Below are 22,845 nucleotides of genomic sequence, written 5' to 3' on the forward strand. Positions count from 1 at the left end.
TTTCTTGTGCTTTCTGTAAAAAACAAACCGAAATGCAGACAGCTTATACTAACTATCTACCAGGAAGCAGTTATCACCTTTTCCATTTTCTTTTTTCTATTATGTACAAATTTACTGATAAATGTTTTGCGTGCATGTCAAGACAACTCTGTAAAACTGACTCTGTTGGGGTTAAATCCTCATAAAATCATGATACATCAACAAGTCCTTCAGATTAAATAAAAAAAAACATGGTGTTTATCATGTGTCTGTGCTTCCTAAAAATGCAACAAATCACTGTTGAAAATGAATCCGGTGCATGGCGTGACAATGGTGTGATTAAGGTTTGGTAAAGTTTAGCATCTCGTTTGGGTTAAAATAGTCTCGCATTGCCAGACCTTCCTCCGCAGCGCTACGAAGGAGGGTCTGGCTAGTCCACATAGAATTCCAGGATGGGAGAAAAAAAGCTCTGGTTTATTGGCATTTCTTTAAACCAATCACAATCATCATGGGCGGCGCTAACCGGCGGACGGTGCAATAATGCCTCTGCAAAATTGCCTCTGCAAAATTGCCTCAGGAAGGAACTTGTTTTGGTGGAACGTGTACGTTTAAAAGTTGTTTTACTCGTGCGAGAGAAAACTCAGATTGGACAGATAGTCTAGCTAGCTGTCTGGATTTACCCTGCAGAGATCTGAGGAGCAATCAGATCTCCTGAACAATCCCGGAAGTGAAACATTGTGGATATTCAATCACGAGAGACTTCGTTGCAGATATGCAAAAGTTTATTGTACATAAGCATAATGAAATATGCAGAGTATTTGGCAATTAGACTCCATCGTTATAAATAATATTTAAAAGGGCTAGAGAAACAGGACATATCCCCTCGATGGAGTCTAGACACTGGTGGTGGCAGCGAAGGAGCCCGAAGACCAGACTGAAGGAGTCAACGGAGCGTTCTGCTGGAGGAAAACCCAGGGTGCTGCGGGTGATGGTGACTGGAGGTGGAAGGGGAAGAGGAGGGTTGCAATCTTTGCCTGAAATGACAGCTAACAGCAGTAGAGAGAGAAACAGATTTAAAGCAGGGATGTAATGCTGTGATTGGATCATGAATTTCGTGGCCAATTCTGGTTGGTTTACTGAAAAGTGAACGCCTCTAAACAGCTGAATAGTTTTAGGAAGAGAGAGCGGTGATTGAAGTTATTCGAAGTCTTCCTGAAAGAATTTACGCTAAGCTTCATTAGACTAGGGTTAAAATAACTACTTAATGGTTTGGGTCGCTTCGGCACAGTGTGAAATGGGAAATGGACAGTGCTCTCCATGTTAAGTCTGATGTTTTGTTGACCCATGTGTCCTACTACAGCCACTAGAGGGCTTTGTCACTTAAACGGAACACATGTCCTATTGGGGCACTTGCTAAAAGAACTGATGCTGTCGCTCTTGGGAGGACAGTCTCTGATACATTTATTCAGATGTAATGCTGCCTTTAGTTGCTATTGAAAATACCTTAAGCACAACTACAACACAATAGTGGTATTTGGCTGATAGATGTTTAGGGAAGTGTCTTAAATGAAGAAATCAATACACTTGATTACTCTATGGTACGGGATGGCAATGATTGATAATATAACACAATTATTTGTTTTATTCCAGGTTTAAGAATATATCCCTGATATGTTTGTTTGCCTATGTGCTTGATCAAATGCAGGTGGATGTGCAGACAAAATTGTAGAAAAGCCTTCCTAACGCAATAACTTAATTATATTGTTATTAGTTTTAGCTAGATGTACCTTAGACTCGTTCAGGACAGTCCCAGAAGGTCCCAAAGCTTAGGGAAGCGGCTGTGCGCTGCAGTAACGGAAATGGGGAGGTAAACCAGACGTACATTTGTCAAACCAATTAGTATTCACCCTTATATGGTAACAATGGTATTTTTCAACCTGGAGCCTATTTTCCCATGTATTTGTGTCTAAGTGACTAATGAGAACAACCATTTTTTAAATTGGTCCAGTTTTAGGCAAGACTGCTGCAGTCAGCAGTGGAAAAACAAGCTGCAATGTCATGTTAATGTAACTTCAATTCACGTCCACTTAAAGTGCTTGTTTTACCACTGACAGGCTCCGATTATTAGAAGTGTCCGACACCATTATGGAAAGGATGGATCCCTACAGAGATAGACCTTTTTGGTAAAGAGTAATATCCTTTTTTGTTTAACATGAAACAGCCACAAAATCACTATCAAGCCAAACCCACCAGACGCCATGAAATAAATCTTATTATTGTAAAACACACTTCATTCAAAGTCAAGAAAACTGTCTTCCTTTGTCTTTCCACTGTTCCAACAATCACCACTCTGGTTTGGTTGAAATAAAGCCTTAATTCAGCCATTTACATGTGGAAATATGCTGGCTCTATACATGCTAAAAGTACTGTTTATTTAAATGGAGTCTGGTGAGTTTGGGCTGTTTCTGGTTAAACAAAAAGGATCTCACTCTTTGACAAAAAGGTCTGTATCTGTATCTGAGAATCTTTCCATAATGTTGTCAAACACAAAGAATAATAATCTGAGCCTGTCAGTGGCAAAAACAGGTCTTTTAGTGGACGCAAATTGACAATGCTAACTTGCCACACATGAATACATGGCAGCCCGGTTCTCGCTCAATACTGGACCAATTCCAATGACTTTTGCTCACTTTGGCACCAATGCATGGGACAACAAAGGGTCCAGGTTGAAATATACCAAATTACCCTCTAAAGTCTTTTGTATTGTAAAGCAAGAACTGTTAAAGCAACACTAAAGCACTTTGGAGCGGAATTGTCCATTACATTACATTATGCAAGTTTGCCAGATCGGGTAGCGGATATGTAGTTCGAATGAGACGTGACGTGATGATGAGACATTACGACAGCGGTAATGGACAATTCCGCTTCCAACCTGTAAGGGGACCGAAGCGGGAAAAGTGCTTTAGTGTTGCTTTAAAACAGTTAAAAGTTTAAGCTTGTTGTGGCCGGTTAGCTCAGTTGGTATAACAGGCGCACATATATAGAGGTTTCTTCCTTGATGCAGAAGGTCCAGGGTTCGAGTCCGACCTGTGACAGTTTTCCTGCGTGTCTTCCCCCTCTCTCTCCCCTTTCACGTCTCAGCCGTCCTATCATTAAAGGCGAAAATGGCCATAAAAAATCTTTAAAAAGAAAAGTTGAAGTTTGTTGTGGCCGGGTTAGCTCAGTTGGTGGAGCGGGCGCACATATGTGGAGGTTTACTCCTCAACGCAGCGGCCATGGGTTCGACTCCAACCTGTGGCCCTTTGTTGCATGTCATTCCCCTTCTCTCTCCCCTTTCATGCCTTCAGCTGTCCTGTGGAATTAAAGGCCTAAAATGCCCAAAAAAAGTTTGTTTTCAAGTGCAGAGTGGGTGCAATGCTGCCCCTTGTGGCTATTGGGTGGGGGGGATACCTGCTAGAACTGTTATTCTCACCACCCATTAAGTAGCAGTGGGTGTTTCTCCGTCCTTCCAGCCTTAGGGGGCAATAATGAGCCCATTAGTGCACCACAATGAGGCGAAAAAGACATAATGACATTCCCATTAGCCTCCGCTGTACTGCATTTACTAATTAGCAAACTTAGCATGCAAACATGCTAAACTAAGATGGTTAACATTGTTAAAAGATGATGCCTGCTAAACATCAGTATGTCAGCATTGTCATTGTGAGCATGTTAGCATTTAGCTTAAAATACTGCTGTGCCCAAGTACGGCCTCAAAGCATGGCTGTAGAATAGTTTTTTTTTCCAACTATATTTAATGATTAATTAAAGCATCACTACGGTAGACACACACTTCACAGTGATTTAGTACACAAAGTGACCTGTAATTATAAACTTTCAAACATACCATTAAAGTTTTTCACTTGTACGTTTTTGATTTATTTATTATTTCACTATTACATGCACAAACCCTACCTTACACAAAAAACATACACACACCAACACTGTCCTCAGCCTTTGCATTCATTATTATTTGTAATTATGTGGTACTACGTGGATGCAGACATTCGCACCTTTAATTGGATTTTTCATCTCAAGAGTTTTGGTTAGCAGCTGTCACAGTTCTGCTTTGTGCACATACATTAGTGTACCTCTTTGTTCATACTGTGTGTGTGTGTGTGTGTGTGTGTGTGTGTGTGTGTGTGCGTGCAGACTTTTTTTTCTATTTCATTGTTGCAGGGTCATTATTGAAACCTGTGGGGTCTCTGTCTTTATCTATATTACATGTCACTGTATTGTTTTTTCACACCACCAAATATATATATATATATATATATATATATATATATATATATATATATATATATATACTATGTAGGTGAATAAAGAAATAATCTTTGATGGCAGCTTTACCACTTTGTTTATGAAAAAAAAGTTAAGAATATCTGTGATCAGAAAGCTTTTAAAAAAGCACTTTCTCTTTAACATTCTCTTTTTTCCTCTCTATTTGTCTTGAAAGTCGACACTAATGGTCTCTTACAGCAACACAGAGTGTGTGGGGGGCCTTTGGCTTTCGAGAGTCTGTTAGGATAGCTGTCTTTTAAAACCGAAACATTAGTAATAGCTAGTAAAACTGCTATTATTCTGCAGCAGGCTCCAGTGTGGCTGCCTTGGCTAATGAACATATAGCTCTCAGTGTATCTGTCCGTCTCTCTACCAACCCTGTCAGACAGGGGTCAGAGGTCAAATGGCTTCATGCCGCATGTGTGGGCGGTGTGTACAGGTCGGAGGTGTGTACAGGTCTGAACGGAGAGTTAACAGAGACAGAGACGAGAAGGTAAGATTTAGATTCAGATTCAGGGGCCACTGACGCTTCAGAAGACAATGAAGAATCATTCATAATGTTTCTGTTTGTAAATTTGTAGAGGCAGGCTTCTCCTCATCCATCTTCATTATATTATCAGCCCTGGAAGTAACTTTTATCATCTCCCATGGTGCTCTGTACACGTTGGCTGCCATGTAGTATCTTTCATGCTACAAAAGGAAAATGTCCATAAGATCTACAGTATGTGAGTTCACCTAAAGTAGAGCTGTAACTGAATTTGTGAGCTAGAGGCATTGTGTTACACCCCCAAACACCCCCACCCCCCCAACCCATGAATGTGGAGCTACAACACCCATCATGACACATCCAAGCTTTCTGTCGGTAAAAAACGGGGTACAAAAGACAAGACAGCTTGGCACAGCTGGAATGGCACACACCCCCGCACAGCCATCATCACCCGCTCGCCCCTCTCTGGCACTCTCTCTGAGGGTTTGTAATTGATTCAGGGGGCAGGCGATAAAGATCGATGTCAGTCCGCCTCGGCTGCGACACCAAGAGAGTCGCACTGGCATCATGTGACGGAAGACGCCAGCCTATTACGGAGGCACAATCAAATATTTGTAGCATCCGGACACACTTGTTATTTATTCATGCTAATACAAGTATATTAAAGAAGCTAAACAGGGTAAGTGCTCCATCACTCACAAGGGGAATCAGCCAAAGCATTTATCAGGACCTCGGGTACGACTCCCCTTGGCCAAGTCTGCCCTCACATACGGCACGCTAACTGACAGACTGAGGTGGATAATAGGCTCTGATTTGTATGCATAGGGTTGCCGCTGTCATTACTTTATGGTTGGTTTGCAAATAATGCATGATTTGGGACTTGAGTGTCAAGAAGACACTTTTTCTGTATGTACGGGTAGCTGCAAGCACATACGCAAAAAAAAAACCACACCAACACATGTACCACACTTCCAAACCCACTCACATTCATGTGCATATATATATATATATATATATATATATATATATATATATATATATATATATATATATATATATATATATATATATATATGCACACCCCGAATGGAATTCCTCTGCGGTTTGGGTCCGTTATTGACGACACTCGCCGAGAGAGCGTCTTCATTAGGCAAACAATGATGCTGATGTGTGTGATGAATATTTGTAACTGTGAGTGTATGAACAGTAGCAGCCGCCATTCCTCAACTGTTTTACACCATTAACAGCGCCTCCCCACCCTTTGTCAGCCCATAAAACCAAGACTTCAGATATATTATGTTTTAATACCCGCTTATAAAGGAAAACATAAAAATGCAAAATGCAATATCCAGGAGCTGTCACTTTGATAAACAAAGCTGAATATTGATCTGTCTCTAAATTGGAGCGCGGGGGGGAAAAACAATAATGTTAGATTCCTAGTAACATGAAATTACATGCTGAAACAGAGTGCGTTCTGCTTTGGCCTGTCACCATCCAGCTGCACAGCAGTTTCTCAAACGGAGTAAACCAGAGTCCTACACAGCCAAAAGGAAGCTGCAGAATGACTTACGATGGAGTACAAACACTAGTTTTCTCCACAACAAATCCAAGATGATGGACTGATGTTTGTGGAATACTGTTGATTAAATGAGACAGATGTGTTGTTGAATGAACCAGTTCAACTAATTATCATTTCTGGAGCAATTATCACCATTGATTAATGGTGATAATTGCTCCAGCAACACAGTTTTGAGAACAAGATATCAGTTTTTAATTCATCATTGGCAAGTATTTTATGTCTACCACACTTGGGAGGCACCATCTGGGGAAATACCTTCTTTAATATTCGACAGACACCTTATCTGACAGCTAACCACAGGTATTTCATCAGTTAAAATGTACAGGACCTCACACTGTGGCCAACAGCATGTGGAAAGCCAAATATTACACCCATAAGTGATTGTTTCACATTAGTCCGTCCTAGCACAACCAAATCTTCGACCAAACTGCCAGTGGGTGAGTTGCATTGTGGGTAATGCAAGCCCCAGGTTTTTGAAAAGGAAGAAGAATGCATGGAATTAAAAAAGACAATATATCTGGTTCTGTTGCATCAATTTTGAGCCTTTAAAAAAAATAAAAAAAAATAACTGTCCATTCAGAGTCCAATAGGTTATAGGAGAGCAATGCTAAATTGGCAGAGTACTCTTTTAAGGTTTTGGTGTTATGTTCTGCCATACTTTTTCACTTTGTTTCAGAAAGCGGAACATTTAAAATATACAGCATGTAATTTAAGTCAAGCCCAATGCTTGATTCTCTCCTGAATCAGAAGAAGGGAATATTGAGGGAAATAATCTGATGGAGAATGACTTTCAGGAGGATTTACAATTATTAATTTCAGTGTTGCCATTGCAAATAGGTTGTTGCATTGCACCTCCCAAGTGAATCTGGAACTTGGATTTAGTAGAGGAGTTCCCAAATTTAGCTTAGTAAAAACACAACATTAGACTTTAGAAGTAAGTACAACCACGAAAGACTACAACAGCTAATTGTTAAACTTTACTCATTAAACTCATAATACAAACCTGTATTGATGTGAGGCTGAAGAGTCCTGTGCGCCAACGACATGTCACTGTGGTTGGCACACACTAACAACCCTTATTGCAGTGATAAACAGTTTACTCCAACCTAATGGTACATATGTAGTTATGGCAACAGCTACAAACTGTGCAAACACTGATAGCATATTTTAATATGGAGGAAGAAGCTGATTACACAGAACATTTGACTTCGTGTGCGACTTGTTTTGTGGCACACCAAAAGCGTGTAAAGTCAGTATAAATTTCAGGTGCAAAAAGCGATTTTCCAAGCGAGACTATATGACTGCAACATGAGACTGTGAGACCCTGCTGTATCAAGATCCTGACACATCAAATCGACTACTCACATTATTCAATGGTGTCTAATGGTGCTTAACGTTCACAGTCTCTCAGTATTACATACTCCAACATTGCTCCAGCATGTAGGCGTACAATCGAATCCAGCCATTAGCTGTGCAACATGCTAACACTAAGTTGGGTCACGGACAGCTGATGTCGATACATCCTTAAGCTTCAGTTTTGAAGTGAATGTACTGACTTGTTGAGAAAGAGCTTTCCCATAGTTGTGGAGACATTTCAGGCAAAAATAATGTTAAGCCGCTGGCTCTTCACATCCTCAGATGATGATAACTGTTCCAAAATTTGAAGAGTTTCCATGAAATATCTTTGCATCATACGTCAGTATGTCTAAGCAGCAGGTTATATCGATATTGCTGACAGTTTGGTCTTGTACGTCAATCCATCTGCCAGCACATCTGAGCTCTGCTCATAACTTCCATAACCTCCATGTATTTTGTTCTGACATCCATTTTTGAAATGTCTTGTTCTGCCAGACCGTCTGATGGCTGTCTGAGTCGATTTGTCAGAAACATCCGGGGTGAAGCGATAACAAACTGCATGCTAACTCCCATGCTCCCCCCTTGCATGACAAAAAAAATCTTCCTCTCTCTAACAAGGCGTACAGCCTCATACCTAGAGAGTTAGCGCTTCATGTCTTCGACAAATGGACTTACACCTCTCCCTCCATCTCCCGCTCTAACAGAGCTCAGGGAAGGCAGGCACCCATCTACTTCCCTCTGTCTCTCTCTATATTAAATCGACCAATCAGGGGGTGTCAGTCATGCATCCCAGCTCGCGGCTGACAAGTTGGCAGTTGCGATGCAAGAGCGGTTCATTCATTCCGATGACACTCTGCCAATATCTGTATGGTGGAAGCCGCGCGTCTCTGCCTTTTTTGCTCTTAGTCAGTGGAAACAGATTCACAGCAGACAGGGAGGGAGAGAGAGGGGCATCGAAGCGAGCAGAATTAAAAGCTTTGACTGTAAGTTCTCAGATCCGGGGTGTCTGACTTGCCAGTTTGAAATGTGACTGATAACGCAGGAGGAAAGGAAACAGCTTGTCTTCCTGCCTGCAAAGCTCAATCTTTAACGTTTGCGGATAGCAAAGTGTAATGGCGTGATTGTGTGTTTAGGCTTGTTGTAGAAACTTGGGGGCATATTGATGTAGCCAGGAGGGTGCTGAGCCAGAGCAAGGGTTGCTCACTGGGCTTGAACTGTTACCAGAGGGGGCCCTTTGGGGCCTCGGAGCATCACCAATAATCACAAACAGAACCACCAGGACATTAACTTAAAGTATTCTGAATTCAGGGATACAAAAGCCACACTTTACTCTCTTCAGCTTGTTCTGAACCCTTTCATTGTCATATGTATTGACACTTCTAATGCTAGCTGTCATGAAAATCACATCAAAGATCTGGAAGATGGATTATACCTGATTCAAAACATAATGGCTGCATAGGGCTTCTTACCAAGAATAACTCCAATAAAACCAGCGCGTTCTGTACTGCACAGAAAACATCACAAATAACAATGTCCTGCCCACATCTGTGAAGCAGAAAGTAAACTCTAAAAGTCAAAAGCCAATGTCACCATTAGTGAGTCCTTGGAGAATTAGCTGTGAAGTTGTGCAATAAAAAATAAAACACCTATTGTAAAACATATGCGTCTAAATGCTGATAATTGTGTTTTTCAGTGCAGTATGTTTTTAGAATCCACGATGAGTTCAGATGCTTTGCCTCTAATGAGAGACCTGTCCCAAGTGGGTCTAAGCATTCTGGGTAAAACAGCTAATTAAGTGGCAATTAACCAGCGCTGTCTGCCAGAAAACTAAGTTAGAACGTGCCCAAATGGTTGCTTGTTAGTCCAACCACCACAGCATTAGCTGGAGAGAAAAAAAATAACACACAGAAATTCTTTTATTTTTCCTGAAAGGAGATTAGAAAATTACAAAACACCATTGATCTCTGACTTTACTCCTCTGGAATGATTCTGGAATGATAAATGATTATGAATCAGATCAAACAAGGATATGGGAGAAAGAGAAAGTGAAAAAGGAAAGGATTGTACGCAGAGAAAGCAATGCATGAGATGCATGTTTTGTCTTAAGTTGGATACATATGGGCCTTAACGCTGGGTGACAGAGTGTGTGATGTTTTCCTATCTTTCATTATCAGGCAGCCAGCCCGGCCGTCAGGCATTACCTGTTGATGACCGAGTGGACCACCGACCTGATGGACAGATGGATGGGATCGTTGATGAATGTCTGGCAGGTGCTTTGTCAGTCTGGAAGGCAATCTAAAACCCAGAGGAGAGGGGAGAAACCACTTAGACTCCAGGGACACCGCTAACGTCTCTCACACAACTCAAAATCCAAACCCTCCCAAACCCCCGCTTGCAATCAAATTACAGCGTTAAACTTTGGTGTTAATGACGCTGTTTTACTATGCTTTTGTCACCTATGATAGCAGGCGATGTCCCTCTAATATCAGCTGGGTCTAATTTAGAAAAATGCGCGTAGAGGAGGTCAATCTCCTCTTTCATACACGATGACTGATAGATCCAATACCTCTAGAATCAGATAAAACTTTGACAAATGGCCCCGCGCCGGCCTGAGCGGTGTTGAGGAGGACGGCAGGGAGCCGAGGAGCTGCTGTGTCCATAGCCAGCCCTGTCCCTCTATCCCATCAGACCAGCACTGGCTTTGATCAATGGGGCCACAGTTCAGACACACACACACACGCACACACGCACACACACACACACACACACACACACACACACACACACACACACACACACACACATACTGCGACGTGTCCTAGGCCCGTCATCACATGATTAAAAGGCCTAAAGGATATTGCATTCCCACCATTCACCCTACCAAATAGAAGAAGAAAAAAAAACTTCATAAAAGTGAGACGACAGCATCTTCCCTTCCTCCCCCCCCCTCCATTGTTCCTCTTCTTTTTCTCCCTTCATGCAAATTTGGATTGATTAGAAAGAGAGTGGACGCTAAGTAATATGAGATAGATTTCACCTTCCCCCTACTCTTGTCCTCTCCGACTGAGCAAAGGGAGAAGAAAATCCCTCTCTTCTACTTGTTATTGTTGTTTTCATCTACCGTCAGCCACAGGACACCCGCTGTCCTAACCTTGCATTAATCACAACCCGGCTGATAAATCGACCCGCCGATTAGCATGATAGATAGCCCAAAATGTAAATACTAGCACACATTGCTAATTGGCCCCCCCCTCTACCTGGAGACACATCTGTAGTTGCTCTTTCAACTTGGGAGGATAACTTTGGCCTGGCGGGCGCGGCTCTCGATCATTAAAGAGTTGTGGAGTTATCTGTTTGTGAATCTCTCTCCTTGTACGATTTCTCTTTCGATTTTTCCTCCAGCTTTCTGCCCCCCCCGTGTATGCTGATTTATACATTTGGTTTGTGAGGAAAGATGGCACCTGTACGCCGTCTGCTATAACAGATGCTATGGAAGGTAGTTAAGGGGCTAACATTCTATTGATCAGCCAGGGAAATCAATTGACAGCGCATACACACACAAAACCACAGAAGAGTGTCTGAGTACACACTTCCCCACAGCAGTCACAATACACACATTTCTATTAGACAACGTGTGGCTGTGTGTTTGTTATGGAGAGAATGTTTAATGTTTGAGTAAGTTACCAGTTATCAGTTCAGCTGCACTGGGAGCTGAGGGGCTTGTGCATGCATCCGTGTGTGTGTGTGTGTGTGTGTGTGTGTGTGTCCACGTGCGTGCATGTGTGTTTGTTTGTTAGAGGGCATATGGGGGGATCAAGTTTCTCCAGTTTCATTTCCTCTCACCCCCAGTTGATCTGCCAAAGAAAACAACGCTTCATAAACTCTCTGAGTTCAGCAGCGGAAATCTCCCCGTCTGTTTTGGCATTACCAGTTGCCACTCCGTATGAAAGTATAACCGTTTAAGTCCCTGCTATGACCCTCTGAATTAGGTAAAAATAAAAAAAAGTGGTTGGGAATATATTTAGTAAAAAACGAAAAAAAGACTATGAAGTTGAAATTGTCTAATTCTCTATACGTGCGGTCATCTGCCTAATAAATGGGACGTCATCAATCTTGAGATGATTGCTAGACATTGCAGTTGGAGCTTATAATGTATTTTATCAATTTCCACAATATTACGTTTTCCTTTATTGCACGTTTTTTTTTTTTTTGGGCGACTTAGAAAAGAAAAAAACCACCTATGGGTACAATATTCTGTCTTCAAACTGGCCTCCTCACTGGGAGCTCCGCTAACCGTTAACGGCTAACAGAGTGCTATATTTGATTCTGCATATGTCACACGGTGAGTTTTTGTAGTTTGTTTTGCAAGTATATTTTGGTTTGCTGTGTTTAATCCTGATTCATCATGTGTTTTGCATATTTGCTGTGCTTTAATTATTGATTCAATTTCTGTTTGCATGTTGTTGCTTTTGCGATTGTTTTGGTTTGTATAATCGTTTTTTTTTACTTCTGCCGTAGTGCACCTGAATGGACAATTACCCTGAATGAGTACTTAAACTGACAACCTAAGCCATCAATAGACAGTTTGGGGCAAGGGTCCAGGGGACCAATCATGGACCAGGAAATGGAGTTGTAAGCAGGCCACGGGGCAGAAAACCAGGAAATACACTGGAGGACGACAGTAGAGCAGAGGTGAGCAGAAGGAGAACTTTAGGGAGAACTTTACTTGAAGGTATCTACATAAGAGTGACATGACACTGTCATGACACATGACACATGAACCCTAACCCTAACCCCCTAACTCTAACCTTAACCCTAACCATAACTTGTCATGGCAAAAGTCGAATGACACTTACTAAAATAAGCTTTATGTCATAAACATTTATGACTTGTTCATAATGTTTATGACAGGTTCATCACAGTGCCATGTCACTCTTATGTAGATACCTTCAAGTAAAGTGTAACCGGAGTTTATCATACTCTGTCGTCATTCCTTTGGGTTGCCATGCATTGCTCTCCCTTGTAGAAAATAACTCGGGCCTACAAAACTGTGTTTAATTGATTTTAAGAGTTCCTAGTCTCTATATAAATCCAGGCAGCGTTGTCAGACAACATTTTAAAGTAAATCTGCCGATGACAAGCACGCTCGCTTGGCACCTCGCCACACATATTTACGTGTTTCCTGTAAAAAAAAAAAAAAAAGGAAGCCAAGGGTGTACTTAATGCATCGCAGATATGGATTGCCGTTTACAGCAGCTAAAAGCGCTAAACGTGCATTGCATTTACTCCTTGTTCTAGCGGTTTAGCTGACTCTGCCAGGGGGTGGGAGCTCCCAGTGAACATGGCCGCAGCTTGACCCAGGACATCTTGGCCTTTGCTCCTTTGATTATCATTTTTTAGTTCATGACTCATTTTCATCGATGAGAAAACCCCTGAAATGGCTAGAATACCACTGCTCAGATCTTACAATCACTTCGAACATCAATCAAACAACAATCAGACAGTCTCTAATCCTTCTTGGCGCTGTTTACATTTGGCATTTGTGGCAGCTTTTGCATGAGGAGCGTAAATGGCATATAAATGAATACCACTGACTTTCAAATTACCATAGTGAAAATGTTACTTTTTTCTTCCAGTCTCCCTCCCTTCCGCCCTTCCTCCCATTCTTCCAACATGTCTGCCTGTCTTCCAGCCCCAGCAGCAGTTAAATCCTCCATGTGTTTCAGCGTGGTGAGGAAGCTCTTGTCTGTGACCACTGTATGCAAAACGTGGCATTAGTCACCAGCTAGCCTCCACTGACACGCCCGCAGTGTGAGGGAGATTAATGCTTACTAGGGACACTTTATTATTCTCCCTCTCCCTTCCTCTTTTTCTCAGTCTCTCTCTCAGTCTTTCTGCCCCTCCAACCGGCCACACAATTAATTGTCTGCTGCGTGCCTCCCTCCTCTCCTTCCATTGCTCTGTCCCTCCCTCCCTCTTGCTCTTGCCAGAGTGACAGATGTGGAGAGGTACATGATATGGAGGGGAGAATGAAGGTAGGGGTGTGTGTTTAAGTGTGTGTGTGTCTGTGTAGGTGGGTGGGTGGCTGGAATGGTGCAGGAACACATGCTTTTGGCCTTGACAAGCATCTCCCATCCTTGGCCTACCCTTTTCTGCCAGAACACACACACACACACACACACACACACACACACACACACACACACACACACACACACACAGACTCCCACTAACCAAGGCTGTCCCTATACTGGCCAAAGCTTAGGCTAGTTTTTGGCAGAGATACTGTATCAATCTTATGACATACTGAATTGACTGTGAATTTCACATTCCACTTTTACGCTAAAACCTTCATGATGCTTTCTTAATGAGGTCTTTAATAAAAAAGTGTGACTCAATAAAATAAAGTGAGTAAAGACAATACAGTGGGAAGGCAGGTACAGTCAAACTTCAAGTGAAATCAAAACTTTACACATCCGAGGGCTCGGGAAATGATTAACAAGATCGGAACTTGTCATGGCACAATCATCCTATTGCTTGCCAGGTTAAGGTGCGTTTGGCTTACCTGCGAGTTTACAAAAGCGTAAGTTAAGGACAGACTAGTCTCGCATTGCCAGACCTTCCTCCACAGCGCTGCAGAGGAGGGTCTGGCTAGTCCACACAGCATTACAGGATGGGAGAAAAACCTGCTCTGGTTTATTGGCATTTCTTTAAAGCAACCTGCTAAGCGCCGGAAGGAGCCATGGTGCCTCTGCAAAATAGCCTCGGGAAGGAACTTGTTTTGGTGGAGCATGTATACAGTCAAAGGTTGTTTTAGTCGTGCAACAGAAAACTCAGATTGGACAGATAGTCTAGCTAGCTGTCTGGATTTACCCTGCAGAGATCTGAGGAGCAGGTAACCATAGTCCTCATTTATCCACTGGAGTTTAGAATGCCAACACAAAGATAGAGGAAGGTGATGGACATCCGGCCGATAAGAAGGACATCTGGTTGAATTTCCGGCGGCAACGAAGCAAACCCAGAAGTGGAACGTCGTGGATATAGACTAAGAGAGTAGTAACTGAACCCAACGTTTTTTAATGCTTGAACCCGACCCAAGCCTGACGTAGTATATGTTCAGTATGTAAACTGAAGAACTGAGTTTTTGTTACACTGTCTACAGTGAGGCTCAGGACTCATACACCTATTTGTGTCCGTATGTCTGTCTGGGGACACTACTGAAGTTGGGTAACAGCTGGTCTTAATCAACAGGCAGTATATTTTCACTATGAAATGGATAGCCTCATTGGTATTAGAAATAGGCCAACCAATAGACTCCAGTTATTTTTTAATTTCATGGTGTTTACAGTAAATACAATTTGATGCATTTTTTTCATTTAAATGTCACAACTTCATCTTAAGATGAAAACATGATTTTATTTAAAAGATGTTAAAAATAAAAGTCTTGGGTCATTAAATATCTTTTTTAATTGTCAAGATTTCCGGATAAAATAATTTTCTTCTTCTTTGAGTCTTGAAAAAGAGGGCAACGTCTGCAGTTGTCTTATATTCAGGTCATTACGGTATTATTCAAATCTATATTATCTTTAATGCTGTTATTACTGCTTTTATTGCTAGTATTAATATTATTCTATTCTATCCACTGCTACTGTTATTATTAATCTTATTTCTATTAATCTGATTTGCTTACAGTAGGAGTAACATAGGTAATGTTAAAGTGCTTTATTTCTTAATAAATCACCTAAACAGCCAGTGTCTCCACTGTCTGAGTAAGGTTAAACAGTCGTCCGATGTCATGTTACATCTCTACATGTTAAGGATGGAATATCTGTGATATGTGCCTTCATCTGTTAACCCCACACACTTAGCATACCTCTGTCTGTAGTGGCGATATTTTATGTCAAGTGGTTTGAAAGAGAGACAAGACTGAGAGGGAGAGAGAAGAGGGCAGGGGAGGGAGCGATGAAGAAGCTGACAGGACACCACACAAACTGTGAGCTATGAGAGGCTTTTAAATGACTCCACGTTTTCACAGGGAGATGTTGAGCAGATGTTAGGGTGAACCGTACATACACACCTACACGCACCCCACTGATCAGAAAACGTGACACATTTTTCAGCCGCAGGAAGAAAAAAAAAGAGAGACAGAGGGAGAGCAAACATCCTTTAAAAGTTGACATTAGGTATTCAGACGCCAGAGTGCAAAGCGCCGGCAATTAAACCAATCAATCTTGTTTTTGCTCTGGAGCCAACATCTGGTCCAGTGGTCCTGGTAGACCACTGTCTACGGGTGGGTGTGGGCATTCGGGGTGGACAGATACTTTGAGCTGTCCTTCAGTGATCTCTCTCTCTCTCTCTCTCTCTCTCTCTCTCTCTCTCTCTCTCTCTCTCCCTCTCTCTCACATACACACACACACTCTCTCACAAATAGAGAAATGAGTAGAAAAAAAATTTCAGATACACACACACCCACACACATTCCTGGTCCGTACGGGCCTGATGTCAGCCGGTTCTGCTGTGTTGTTTCCTTTGTTATAAATAACAACAGGCCACCTGGACTCCTCCAGCCCGTTACCACAGCCTGTGTGTGTGTGTGTGTGTGTGTACGCGCAGCAAGGTCTTAATGATCCCCTAGGCTAGCTAGGCTGAGCCGAGGCTCAAAGCAGAGCACAGCACCTCATCCCAGGCTAATGGGACAATGGAGGATTGTGTGTGTGTGTGTGTGTGTGTATGTGTGTGTGTGTGTGTGGGTGTTTGCATGCCACATGTACATGTGTGCTGTACATATAAGAATGTGCGTGTGCATGTGTGTGTGTGTGTGTGTGTGTGTGTGTGTGTGTGTGTGTGTGTGTGTGTGCGTGTGCGTGTGTATTAATGGGACGGTGGAGGATTGGGTGGAGGACTGACTGGTGGCAGAGACGGATGGCCTGGGACAGAGACTGTGCTGACAACCAGTGAATACGGGGCAACGTTGCAGAAAGGTCAACGCCGCACACACACACACTCACACACACACACAAAATAATGTCAGGAGAGGAAAAATAGGGGAGGTGTAAAAAGCGTGTGCGCCTTCTCCCTGCTTTTGTGACTTTCAAAGTTTTGTTGGTGTGTCAGTGTGTGTTTAATGTTAGAGTATGAGTGTTTGGTGCATATTTGAGGAAAGAAGAAAGTTCCAGTTGCACTTGTAACTCGCAATTAAACTAATGAGTAGCTTAAGTTATTTTCAATACACCGACTCTGTCTGGATTTAAAAATCCAGTTTACACATTTCTTTTCACACGGATCCTCCAGCAATGCACATTAGTGGGAAATTGATATACAGATGGGAACAGATTTAAAGGAAACCCCTAAATACTTTGTAAATGAGTAGAGAAGCATAACAAATGCAGATGGGACACGGGTCACGGCAGATGGGGTCACTGAATGCTGAGACTATATCCACGACGTTCCACTTCGGGGATTGCTGCGGTGCCGCTGGAAATTCCACTGGATGCATGTCTTTTCGCCAATGTCCGTTACCTTCCGCTTTCTTTGTGTTGTAATTCTAAACCCCAGGTGGATTTCTGAGGACTATGGTTAACTGCTCCTCAGATCTCTGCAGGGTAAATCCAGACAGCTAGCTAGACTATCTGTCCAATGAGTTTTCTGTTGCACGACTAAAACTACTTTTAAACGTACAAGTTCCACCAAAACAAGTTTCTTCCCGATTTTGCAGGGGCTCCGTGCAGAGCTTAGCACCGCCCGAGACGAATGTGATTGGTTTAAAGAAATGCCAATAAACCAGAGCACGTTTTTCTACCATCCAGGAATGCCGTGTGGACTAGCCAGACCCTCCTCCGCAGCGCTAAAAATATTTTTTTTAGGAGGTAGCTCTCTCAGCAGAATCCTTGTTGCGCTCAGATTCTTTGAGAGCTCCGTCAAACTGCAATGTCTTTTCTGCCAAATCTAACTGCATAACCATTTGCTCTAAATGGTCAATTTCCTAAGGTAAGTATCTCTGATTGAAACGAGGAAATATCTTTTGGAAGAATGCCGTTAATCCCTCCAGTAGAGAGTTCAGACACTTGGAAAACCTACGTGAGCTTAACGGCTACTTCTTTCCGCATTCAAATGATCAGGAAATTGGGCCCATAACTCAAAATCACATGTATGTGGCCAGGTTGGCTCAGTGGGTAGAGCAGGCGCACATATACTTAGACGTTTATGCCTCGACACAGAGGTCCAGGGTACAAGTCCGACCTGTGACGATTTCCTGCATGTCTTCCCCCTTTCTCACCTAGCTGTCCTGTCAATTAAAGGCCCAAAAAATCACACATATTTTACAAGCTATTAAATCACATGCAGCCATCATCTGCTTTAACAGAACATACCAGATACTTTGAATTTAATTTTGATAAATTAGTCCGGACATTTCCCTATTTCTGTTCTAAACCAGGGTTATAAATCAATAGTTTATTAATTTTGCCCATTTGATTAAGGTTTTTTTAGGGGGACTTTGAAACCAGGGTAATTTACAGTTTTTGCCCGTTGCTTGAACACGTTTTGCAAAACTTGGCTCATTGTGTCAAAACTCTACACACAAGCAAATAAGACACAACACTGGGAAATAAACCATTCACATCTATGTCAAATTGAAACTCTGCTATCAAAACCTAACAATCTTTTGTCAAAATGTCACTCTGATGACAAAATCATACCCACTTGCATCATATGAATACACTTTCAGATCAGCAGCAACACACTAGTCTACTTTATATAAAAAACTGCAGTCTTTTGTTTTCAATGTTTTTATTCAGTTCCACAGAGGGCATGTTTTCACAACAACCAAAAAATGAAATACTGAATTCAAAATCATTACATTACAGTAGTATATTTTACAGTACAGTAAATTCAGTTAAATCAAAAATAAAACAAACAATACACTACTGTAAACATAGAAAAACACAATTGTGCGCAAGTGGGCTTATGGATCCTGCCATCTGTTGGGGTCTGGCCACAGGATCTCATCAACATCACAAGCAGTGTCTTCTCTCGCTAAGCATCGGGGAAAATATCCCCTTGTGTGCCGAATCCATCCTTGGATTGACCTCACCTTAATGTCTCCGCAGGCCTGTTCCATTGCCTGCAGAAGAGGCATACGGGCATGTGGATGGCGGTCATATAAGCGCCATCCACATAGAACTTCAAATTGATCATGGTTGGTGAACCAGTTCTGGACCAGAGCAGCCCGATGGAAACTAACATTATCCCAGACAACAACAAACCTGGGCTGCTCTGGTCCAACTGCATCATGAAGTGCATCTAGAAATGTGATTATGTGTTGCGCATTATAGGGACCCAGTTTGGCATGATGGTGCAGTAGCCCTCGAAGACTTATGGCAGCACACAATGTGATATTTCCCCCGTGCTGCCCCGGGACGTGCACAATTGCCCTTTGGCCAATTATATTACGTCCCTGTCGTCTGTTTTTGCTAAGGATGAATTCAGCCTCGTCAATGTAAATAAATTCATGCGGCTGGGCAGCTCCATCCATGTCCAAGATTCTCTGTAACAAAAAATACATATTGTGGATGGCTTTAATCAAAGCACACAGCTACACTACTACACATACAGAACCGACCCACCCCACCACACAGGTACCTGTGTAGCTTTCTGAATGTATCTATATGGTACTAATCCAGTGGTACACATCCATCTGTTACTGGACTGCACCCATTCTTTATTGTAAATATAAAGGACTGAAACACTTACGTGTACATATTCATGTCAAAGTTCTTTGACCCTGACACTGTTCCTCTCAAATGGGACCCTGTACAATTGCTTCATGGTCATGTTGTGCTTTACCAAGATGCGTCTGATAGTTGTAATGCTTACTCGATTTATGTTGTTGAATACTTGCCTATCTGCAAGTATTTGTTGCTGTAGCTGGTGGAGACGGATTGCAGTGTTTGCTCTGACTAGGTTCACTGGCAAGTTCCTGCTGTTGGGTGAACAGGCGTTGGCGTCCACCCCCAATAGGTCTTCTAGCCATTCTGTAGAAAAATGCAACCGCAAATTGTTCTCGTTTGCTTCTTTTTTACAGTAGTGTATACTGAACTTTACTGTATTTACCATACACAGTACTGAAACATCTCAACACGTTATCACGGTATGTTTCACAAAACTACCACTTTTGTTGGAAAAGGAGCATTAGCCACCCTGGAATACAATACATGTGATACAGTAACGTGATATGGTACAGTACTGTTAATACTCTAGATACAGTCTGAGTAGAGTAGAGAGTTGAAGACATACCTGTTTTCCAGTCGGAATGTCCTTATTATGGATGAAACTGTGAAACAGCTTAGATTAGGATGGACTCTCTGCCCAGCTTCCCTCATAGTCAGGCCATGGTTTATGACATGGTCAACCAAAGTTGCTCTTATGTCATCCGAAATAATGGTCCTTGCGTGGCCTCTTCGACCACGTCCTCCTCTCTCTCTCTGTCTTCTTCTTCCTCTGCCTCTAGCTCTCCCTGCCTCCATGCTTGCAAAGTTCTCAAAATGGCTTAACTGAGGCCTTTTTGTAGCTGGCTGATTGGTGTTCAGTTTTGTAAGTAAGTATTTTCAGGTGTGTGTCTACATCTTTTCAATTAACCAATGTGTGTTGTATTTTGAATAGATGTGTTTTCCCAATGGTACCCTGAGATTTCATTTTTGAACTAAGTGTCTTATGTATGAAATAGTGTGTAGTGTCTAGGAGCAAGTGTGTTGCAGAAAGGAGCAAGTGTGTTACAGAATTGCAACTAAAGTGCAAAGCAGCGCTTTTGTTTAAGGTATGGTTACACTTTGTTTAAGGTAGAGTAACAATAACTTCAAGTTATGTTACTTTGGTTTAAGCATGTGTCTATAGTGTTCAAGCAACGGGGAAAAACTGTAATATGGCATATAAGCAAAGTACTGCTCAGTACTACTTTGTTTACTTTTATTACAGTACTAGAAACTACCACAGTCCATCTCAGTCAACAAAGAGTCCATCTTCAGCCCTGCATTTAAAATAGTATACTTGTTTTTTGTGTGGTAATCAGTTATGCAGTTTTTCCACTGCTCCGTGTTGTTTTCCGAACAACAGTTCAGTTTTCTAACTCAGAAAAGCACTGCAGAGAATATCCAGTAATAGGCTCCCAAAAATCACAGAGCTGGATGTCTGACAACTCGGTGACATTAAAAAAGCAAGCAAACAAAGTGAGCTTTGAAATGCAAAGCACAAAACATGTGTGCCAGTGCAGTGCTTATTTCACTTCTGTTTATGGTTTGTTTAGCTCTCAAGCAACCAGGTTTGGTAAGTAGTTTGTGTGCCATTTAGAATCAAAAACTCCACACACACACTTTTTCCCCTGGCAGGAGAATGACAGTATATCTGACAAACTCGCTCAGTCATTGATTATACAATAAGATCAATTTGGGAATATGAAGGTGGTAAGGCTGATTCTCATGATCTGTGTGTGTGTGTGTGTGTGTGTGTGTGTGTGTGTGTGTGTGTGTGTGTGTGTGTGTGTGTGTGTGTGTTTCAGGGCGACGTCCCTGTGGTTTGGAGCATATGTTTGGCCGTGCTAAAGTCACAGGGTTAAGTAGGATTCAGACCAGGGAATACACTGCTGCAGATCTGGCACTAATACAACAGTGCACTACCACCAACACATGCATGAGTGCACAGTAGCACAGCGGTATCACCGGCTGTTTAGGCCACATTAAGGCCACCATGATAATTCCACATATACATCACTGTACTCATAAAAGTGGGGAGTGTGAGAAATATTGATATTGTTCATAAGAGAGAATAAATATAGTGTGTTGGGTGTTTTTCAATTAGTATACTCATGTGTGTATGGGGTACACTATGATACGGTATGTGACACAACAGAATCAATATCAATCAATCAATCAATCAATCAATTTTTATTTGTCACATGAAATCGTACCAGGGAAATATACAAATAAAATGTTATCCCATCAGCTCCTTTAACGGGAGCGTGCCTATGTTCCCAACAGCCCTATGTTCCCACATGTCTAAGATTTTTTTTCAAAATTAGGTCCTATGTTCCCACAGCCTTATGTTCCCACAATCCTATGTTCCCACATTTCTAAGATTTTTTTTCAAAATTAGGCCATATGTTCACCTAAGCCACCCTAACCCTAACCCTAACCCTTGAAGGAAGGGAAATGTAGGCACACAAGACCTCATTTTGAAAATGTCCTAGAAATGTGGGAACACAGGGCTGTGGGAACATAGGGCTGACCCCCCTTTAACTTGCATGATTCATCATGAAGCCACCACAAAATATTGCCGCCAGATCAGCACACAGAAAAGGAGTCAGTTGAATGGAACCTGCTCTCCAGAATCCAGCCAAGTCTCGGTGAAAGGACACCACAGCTCCTGGCATCCCGTTGGAAACTGACGCAGGCACAGAGGAACGGAGGCCACCCAGCTCACCATCTAACGCATGCACACTGGTCAGCAGGACGCCCAGCAGAGAAGATCTCAGTCGGTGTTCAATTCCTCCACGGTGCCCCCTCTGATGTAAAGATGGAGATGGATGCAGAGATGGTCTTGCTTATCCGCGTAGTCAGGATCGAAGCCATACGTCGTAGCAGAGAGCCATCTTCATCTTTTCCTTTGTGTTTCCTATGAAGTTTACATTTGAAAACTTTGACCGGCCAGGCTAGCAGAGTCTGAGACTGAGTGAGCTGATTTCTCTACCCTAATGAGCGACGTAGTTATGAGATGGCCGCAGAGATGGTCTTCCTAACTGGAACGCATCTTCTCCAGCTTTTTCTCTGTGTTTACTCTGAAGTTTACATTTGAAAATATGACCGGCAGGCTGGCTAGCTAGCCCAGGCTAGCAGAGTCTGCAGGAGTTTCGCAAGTTGATTTCCCGAACCTGATGAGCAACTCATAGCCACATGCCATCACTGTCAAATGTCAACCACATACTGTAAAGCACAACTATTATTTGTAAAATAGACAAATCAGCATAAACATTGCAGCGCTGATGGAGAGGTGATGGGAGATGTCCGTGCCTTCTAGAACTTACCAGAATATAGCGTGTAACATTTTGACTTTGTATGTGAAGGGAATACAG

The 22,845-nt window shown here is 42.3% G+C and overlaps 1 long non-coding RNA gene across 1 annotated transcript in view; it reads right to left on the bottom strand.

The window, feature by feature from the left end:
- Positions 1-2,487: 2,487 nt before the first annotated feature.
- Positions 2,488-22,845, bottom strand: part of LOC118494796 — a 22,151-nt gene continuing 1,793 nt past the window's right edge. The window contains exons 2-3 of the long non-coding RNA XR_004896987.1: positions 18,817-18,824; positions 2,488-2,593 (exon numbers count right to left, since the gene is read on the bottom strand). This is a non-coding gene — a long non-coding RNA (uncharacterized LOC118494796). The remainder of the gene's footprint in view (positions 2,594-18,816; positions 18,825-22,845) is intronic.

The sequence above is a fragment of the Sander lucioperca genome, chromosome 3 (genome assembly GCF_008315115.2).
Source record: "Sander lucioperca isolate FBNREF2018 chromosome 3, SLUC_FBN_1.2, whole genome shotgun sequence".
Taxonomy (NCBI): Eukaryota; Metazoa; Chordata; class Actinopteri; order Perciformes; family Percidae; genus Sander; species Sander lucioperca.